Genomic DNA, 7,394 nt, shown 5'->3' on the forward strand with positions numbered 1-7,394 from the left:
GTGAATCCTTGGCCAATCTTAACTTTAGAGAAATGTGCTGAGGCCAGCTCATACTAGTTTCAGAGAGAGCCAATTGTTAAATTTTCAGTGCTAACATTTATTTGTTGTTGTTCAGTCATGTCTGACTTCTTGTGCCCTATTTGGGGGTATTCTTGGCAAAACCACTGCAGTGGTTTGCCGTTTCCTTCTCCAGCTCATAGGGTCAAGTGGCTTGCCCAGAGTCAAGCAGCCAGTGTCAGGTCCTCATAGCTCCAGGCCCAGGACTTTAGCCGCTGTGCCACCGGGCTGCCCATGAGCATTTATGTCTATAGCCTGGATGAAGATATTCATTCTCCATTCCATTTCCTTCGATCACCTCTTAGACACCACCATCTCTCAGAACCTCAACACCTCTTTGAAAGTTTTCCTTCCTACTTCTTCCCCTCTGCCTCAAGCTGAATCTACTCTTCACCCTCATCATGACTATAGTCCCTAGACCCTTTGCTATTCCAGTTGTCTTGTCTCCCCTGATCTGTCTTCACTTGCCTCATGCCCAATCTTGAATTCAGCATCTGCTGCTTTATTGTTTCACTGACCACTACCCCAGGATACTATGAATCTCCGACCTGTTGATGTCAAACCTGTTCATCTGAGTAACCTCCTCTGACATCCCTCAAAAAAGCCATGAACTTCAGCTGGGCTCTTACTGCTGTCTTGACAGCCCTCTGCCATTACAGATGCCCTATCTCATTCCTCACAGTAACAATCCAAACCCTGACCCTCCCCACACATTTAAAGCTGATGTAAAATGAGAATAATAGTAACACCTGTTTCATAGGGTTGTAAAGATCAAAAGCTATGTGTCCGAAGACTTTGTAAACCTTTAGGTGCTATGTAAATGTGAGCTGTCATTTTTCCAGCCTCATTTATAGAGGCCCAGTGGCAGATCAGGAATTCAGTCTCAGTTGTGACCTCAAAACCGTCTTTCTTTTCACTGTAGCAGAATGAACATCACTCTCCAGAGAGAACAGGGATTGCTTATTGTCCTTACCCATTCTTATCTACCACAACCTTTTGTATTTACCTATCTGGAGGTCCCTGTAGTTTCTGTACTCTGTACTTTCTTTTTTTTTATTAAACAGCACATCCCTCTCACTTCCAAACTGAAGGTGGCGCCATGTCCTTAATTATAATTTGGGATTTTTTTTTTTTTGGAAGTGGGGCAGGGGTTGGTTTTGGTTTACTTTTTGTTTTCCAGAAAAACTACTTGGCAAAATCTGACTCCTCCAACTGCAAAACAGAAAAACTTATTTTTTTGGAGACAGGATCACAGAAACAAAACTTTTCCAATTAAACCTATTTCCTAGGATTCACCAAAGTCAAGATTTTATACTTTAGTCTGCAACATACCAAGCAATGTAATGATAGATGGTACAATGGAAAGATCAATGGATCAGGTGTCAAAGAATCTGGATTTAAATCCCACCTCTGACTCTTACTATCTATGTGACCTTAGGCCAGCCACTTAACATCTTAATGGGCTTCATTTTCCTTATTTGTAAAACGGATTAAAACAAATGAATTCTTAGATCCCTTAAATTCTAAATCTATAATCTTGTATTATAGGAAAGTTGATTTTATCTTTTCTGACATTGCTAAAGGGGAATTCTCTTATTTTTTGGTGAAAATCATGGTTTTTTTGTTTTTTCCCTTTTGGAGGGCAATTGGGGTTAAGTAAATTGCCCAAGGTTACATGGCTAGTATTTTTGTGTGGGTGTTAAGTGTCTCAGGCTGGAACCGAACTCAGGGTTCTCCCAATTCCAGGGCCGGTGCTTTACTCACTGTGCCACCTAGCCCCCCCCCCCCCCAGGTGAAATTCATCTTAAAGCTAAAGGACAGCTATATGGGGAAGAGGGAAGTGGTTGATCCTGGAGTCCAGAAGACTTGAGTTCCAGTCCTGTCTTAGACATTTACCAACTACATGAACCTAGGCAAGTTACTTGACATCTGTCTGACTCAGTTTCCTCATCTGTAAAATGGAGTTAATAATAATACTTCCCAGGATTTTTGTGAGGCTTAAGGGAAGTAATATTTATAAAGTACTTTGCACATCACAAAACACTATATAAGTGGTAGCTATTATTTATTAATATTAGTATGAAAGAGTTGAGGAGTCAATAGTGGAGTGACAGAGGTGAGGGATGGTTCTATAGAGGTTTCCTGGGTCCATATTTGTAGCAATTAATCCTTCAGATATTTTTTATTTTATTTTATTATTTTTTTGCTTTTTGGAAGCCAATTGGGGTAGGTGACTTGCCCAAGGTCACATGGTTAGTTTTTGTGTTAAGTGTCTGAGGCTGGATTTGAACTCAGGTCCTCCTGACTCCAGGGCCAGTGCTCTAATTCACTGCGCCACCTAGCCGCCCCGGATATTTTTTATTTTAAAAATATATTGACTATTGAATTATTTCAGAGAGTCAGGATTATCACAGCATTTCAGAGTCAAAGGGGGCCTCAGAGGTCAGTCACCCCATCGAACTCTTACTGAAATAAGAATCCCCTTTATAACATCCCCAAACTGATATTTCTGACCTGAAAAGAATAATTTACTTTTATTGAATTTAATCCATAAGAATTTCATTACTAATAAATAATTTTGTAAATTTTTAAATTTTAAACTTACAATGAAAAAAGAAAAAACAATGCTATGTACATAGCAAACCATAAGAGAAGATTCAATATAAAACAATAAATTTCCATTTCAAGAAAACCTGTAAGATAAATACTATACATTGTTTTCGAAACTACCCAGCTTTTCTTTGCTGATTTTCTTTTGTTCTCTGCTGTTCATCTTTTACTTCTATTTTTTCCTCCCTCCCCCACCACCCTAAAGAAAGCTACAATTAAGCACAGATATGTATGTATATGTGTGTATATATATACATAGATATCTATAAAAATACTCATATGTACTCATACACATATATGTAAGACCATACTATGCCTATTTTCTCCTATAATCTGTTTTTCTGAAGGTGGATAGCATCTTCCTTCATAAGTCCAAGTCATTCCATGTTTTTCTAAATCAACCAGTTCATCATTTTCTACACCACAGCAATATTCCAACTCAATCACACCCTATCTGAGAAACTGTCTATGAAAGTCCCCCGCCCTGCAATTTTCTGCATTCCTTTTATTCTTGGCTACATAGGTTTTTGCTTATGCAAGAAAATTTTGCTTTAAAATAATTGAAATTATTCTTTTTTTACTTCAACAATGTTCTTACCTTATAATATACTTTAAGGTCTGATACTGCTGAATCTACTTCCTTTACAACTTTCCCCCCTCCCCCTCCCACCCCTTTTCTTTGAAATTCCTGACCTTTTGTTCTTCCAAATGAACTTTGTTATTATTTTTTTCTAACTTAGCAAAATAATTTTAGCAGTTTAATTGGGAGGATGCTGAATAAATAGATTAGTTAGGTAAAAGTGTCATTTAAAAAACTATATTGGCTTTACTTAGCCATGAAAAACAAATATTACTTCAGTTATTTAGATCTGAGTTTATTTGTATAAAAAGTGTATTATGTTTAAGTTTATATAGTTCTTGTGTCTGTTTTGGCAGACATTTTATATTGTCTAGGTATTTTAAATGATCTTAAACAATATTTTATAATATTGTTGACACAGTGTAGTTTCTCTATTTTTCACTTTTGATTAGATCTATTTTAAGTTCAATTTTGTCTGAGATCATGGTTACTATCCCTGATTATTTTTTGCATACTAAATTCAACTTTTGCCCTTAATTTTATTTTTGTCTGTATCTCTCATTTTTATGTTTCCTGAAAGCAACACATTGTTGAATTCAAATTTTTAATTTGCTACCCATTTCTTTTTTATGGGTAAATTTGTCCTATTCACATTCTAAGCTACAATTACTTGCTGTGTATTTTCCACTGTTGCCAATTCCAAGGTTTTTACTTGTGCCTGCCAGTGCCAGACTTTGGACTGGATTGATCATGCCCTGCCAGTCCTTTGACACCTCACCTCTTTCTGTATTAGAAGCAGTAGCTGTGGATTCTGTAGATTTCCCAAACAAACACTGGACTCCTAATGTGGTCTGACCAGGAAAATATTTAACAGAACTATCTCCCCCTCCTTCACCCAACTCCCCACCCCCCCACTGCCCCACCCACAGATATACTTGCTCTCATCATTACATCTCTTACTGCAGCCTAAGCTTGCAGTGGTGAAAACCAGTGGTGATAGATATTGAGACATATCACCATTCATGGTCACCTTGTAAACAAACCCATTTCTTGCTTCTCTGAAGTGGGTGCCAGGCTGTGAGCAATTATATAGGGCCAGGCCTAGCTAAAGCCATTATGTGCTCCTGGAAATTGAAAGGTGATTTGTTTGGGAAGTGAGTTGGGAGCATTTACTATTTAATATATTTTCCTAATATTCACCCTATGTTTTCCTTTTAAGTAAAATTTCTTTGTTGCTCTCACAATGTATATAGCTTACAACGTGATTATAAAGAGAAAGGGGGCCCACATCCCATGGAGTATGTATGTGAATGGGCCTGTGGACTGACCCATTCCATTGGGATGCATATGTTACAGTCTCTTGTTAAAAGGCATGTTCAACCAGAGGTTCCCAGGTGGTCCTATGATTACCATGATGGCCGAAAGTTTATGTCAGAGAGAACTGGCTATTGAGCCAAGAAGAGGCTCCCACTGAGGGTTTAATAGGAGAATACAGAGTCTCTGTCTGCCTCTTCTTTTTCCAGTGCATTACTTGGCACTCTATTCACCTTACCCTTGGACTTCCAGCAAGGAGAAGGGAAGTTATTCCGATTCGCTTTCCCTCTTCCTCCTGCCCTAATCCCACCCAGCAGCAACAGAGGTTGCAAACACAAGGCAACAACCATGTGTGCTTGTCTAGGCAATCCTGAAATTGATTTGAAGTCCCTGACTGCCTGTTCTGCTTTCGGTTTCTTTCCCTGAGTGTAACATCAGAGAAAAATCTTTAGAGATGAATGTTTCCAGCCTTGGTGGCTACTTTGTGAGCTCAAGAATTCAAAATGTCTAGGGCCATTAACTCAGATGCTGTTGGCCCAGAGGGGGAAGCTCTTTACAACAAGAGCCTTCTTGGAACAAGGTGACCACAACCAGGAAGATTAATTATGTGTCCTGGCTAGCCAGAAATGATAGAACTTGAGTTTCTGATTAGTGAAGACAGGTAAAAATGCAATCTATATCTGTTCAAAAGTCCCACAAGTTTCCCCAGCAGTTTTTGTCTCCTGGGCATATATAATAAAAGTGACAGGCTTTGTTTGCATTTTGCTTTAAATATTTGTTTATAGTCCTTCAGACACTGGGAATCAATATCCCACTTTTCATTTACACTGGTGGGATTGTGCCTCCAGAATGCAACTGGTTATGTCTCCCTTGGGTTCTAAGTGTAATCTGAAAGGATTAGGGGGTTTTAATTAATGCTATTGTCTCAAACCCCAGTTCTGGTATGTGTTCTCCCCAATTTCAATCATCCAGTGCCAGTTAATATATCCTCATTATCATCCAGACCAGTGATTGCTACCATACTATCCCCATCACCTCAACAAGTAATTAACACCAGTTAGCTTTTGCAAAGGGATATTTACTGAGAAAATATAGTAAGAACAGAAATATAAATGTATCTTCCCAAATTACAGGAACATTGTCCCATCTACTGCCTTGATTCCTGGGTTGGCATTAGGTAGAACTAATCAGGCATTAGGTACATGCTCCGAGGATTGAGCCAACCCTGGTCAGTTCCCTGTTACAAATTGATATGCTGATGAGTCTTTTGTGTTTTAAACATTTTTTAAATGCTAAAGGAAATAAATAGCTGTCCTATATCTGGTATCTATTACTTTGTGTACTGAACAATTTTTCTAAAGGGGATTTTGTTAATCCTTTTGGGGGAGATGACAGACAGAATCAAAACTAAACTTCAAGTGATTTTCATTGGGATCAGTCTCCTCAGGCCTAAACCTAAAGAGAAAGAAGGGAGAGGGAAGACAGGTAATGAAGTTGCTGTATGGAAAGAGACACTGAGGTCTAATTGGATGATAAAGAATTCTGGTGAGTGAAGAGCTATCTGGGATTGCTTGCCCTGCCCAAGGAATCTATCTATCTCTTTTGCTTTCAACTTTGTTCTAATTGAGTAAGACAGCATCCTGTTAAATGAATAGCTGGCAGATTTCCAGTGCCCAGAGATGGCTAGCCTGAGGTTGAAATGCCGGGAGAAGGAAGGAGCATGAAAGGACAGGATTGATCCTATCCATAATGGAGCAGAGATCTCAGAGGGCAGAGTGAAGGAGACAGGCAGAGGAAGGCCGGGATTTGGGAGAGGTAGGGCTGAGGTGGAAAGGAATGAGGTTACTAAAGGAAGTGGCAGGAGAAACGGATTTTCACCTAGGTAGGAGACAATTCTAAATGACAAGGATCAGAGAAGAGGTTGGGAGTCAGTCATAGAACAGACAGAATAAGTACAGAGTTGACAAAAGCTAACAGAATAAATCTTCCCCCAGGTACTAATTAGACTGTTAGTATGATTGTGACTTAGCCATCCCCCCTCACAAATGCTTTTTACTTGATTTAGTGGTGTTATGTGGAGGGGGGGAAGAAGACCAAGTCTAATGCACACAGGAGGTGTTGGAGGTGGTAGGAGGCATTCATCGAATCCCCCTTCTCAAAGGGTTCTTACTTGATCAGGAAGACAAAGGAGGAGGAACCAAAGGTTAGGGTGATACGGAAGATGCTGGAGATGGGAAGAGGGCTTTGTTGGACTTCCTCTTCCACATGATCCACAGGGACTACAAATATGCTTTGTATTTCCATGTCTAGCATGGACCTCGGCACACAACAGGTTCTTAATGAATTAAACAACTTTTGATATGGGAGTTTCTGATAGGAAACTACTTCTCTGCTTACATTTCTCTGATTTAAATTTTACTTAGCTCCAATGTTCCCATATAGTTTGTGGTGGTCATAGAATCCAGTAGTTTGTAATCATAATAGTTGGAGGAAGAGTCAGACTTTCAAAGGGCAAGCTTCATTTCTTTAATATTTCAACCTGAGCTGCTACTACATGTTTGTTCCTGAATCATCCATTACTGTGATGCATTATCATTGTAAGGGGAGTTGTTCACTGTTTAGATCTCTTTCTTTGGTAAAAGACAGAAGGTAACCTGCCCAAGGAAGGATTCATGTGGTTGCTATTTGAAGGGATAAACATTCAAGAGAATCTATCTGCCTCTGGAAAACCATGTTGCTATGTCAGAGAACAAAGAGCTCCTTTGCATAGTCCTTGGGAAGAGGGGAAGGAGACAATAGGCATTGCAGTTCTGAAATGAATAATTCAGATATT

This window comes from Petaurus breviceps, unplaced genomic scaffold (assembly GCF_028583685.1).
Source record: "Petaurus breviceps papuanus isolate PSGF00001 unplaced genomic scaffold, PetGlider_PUasm1.0 90564, whole genome shotgun sequence".
Taxonomy (NCBI): Eukaryota; Metazoa; Chordata; class Mammalia; order Diprotodontia; family Petauridae; genus Petaurus; species Petaurus breviceps.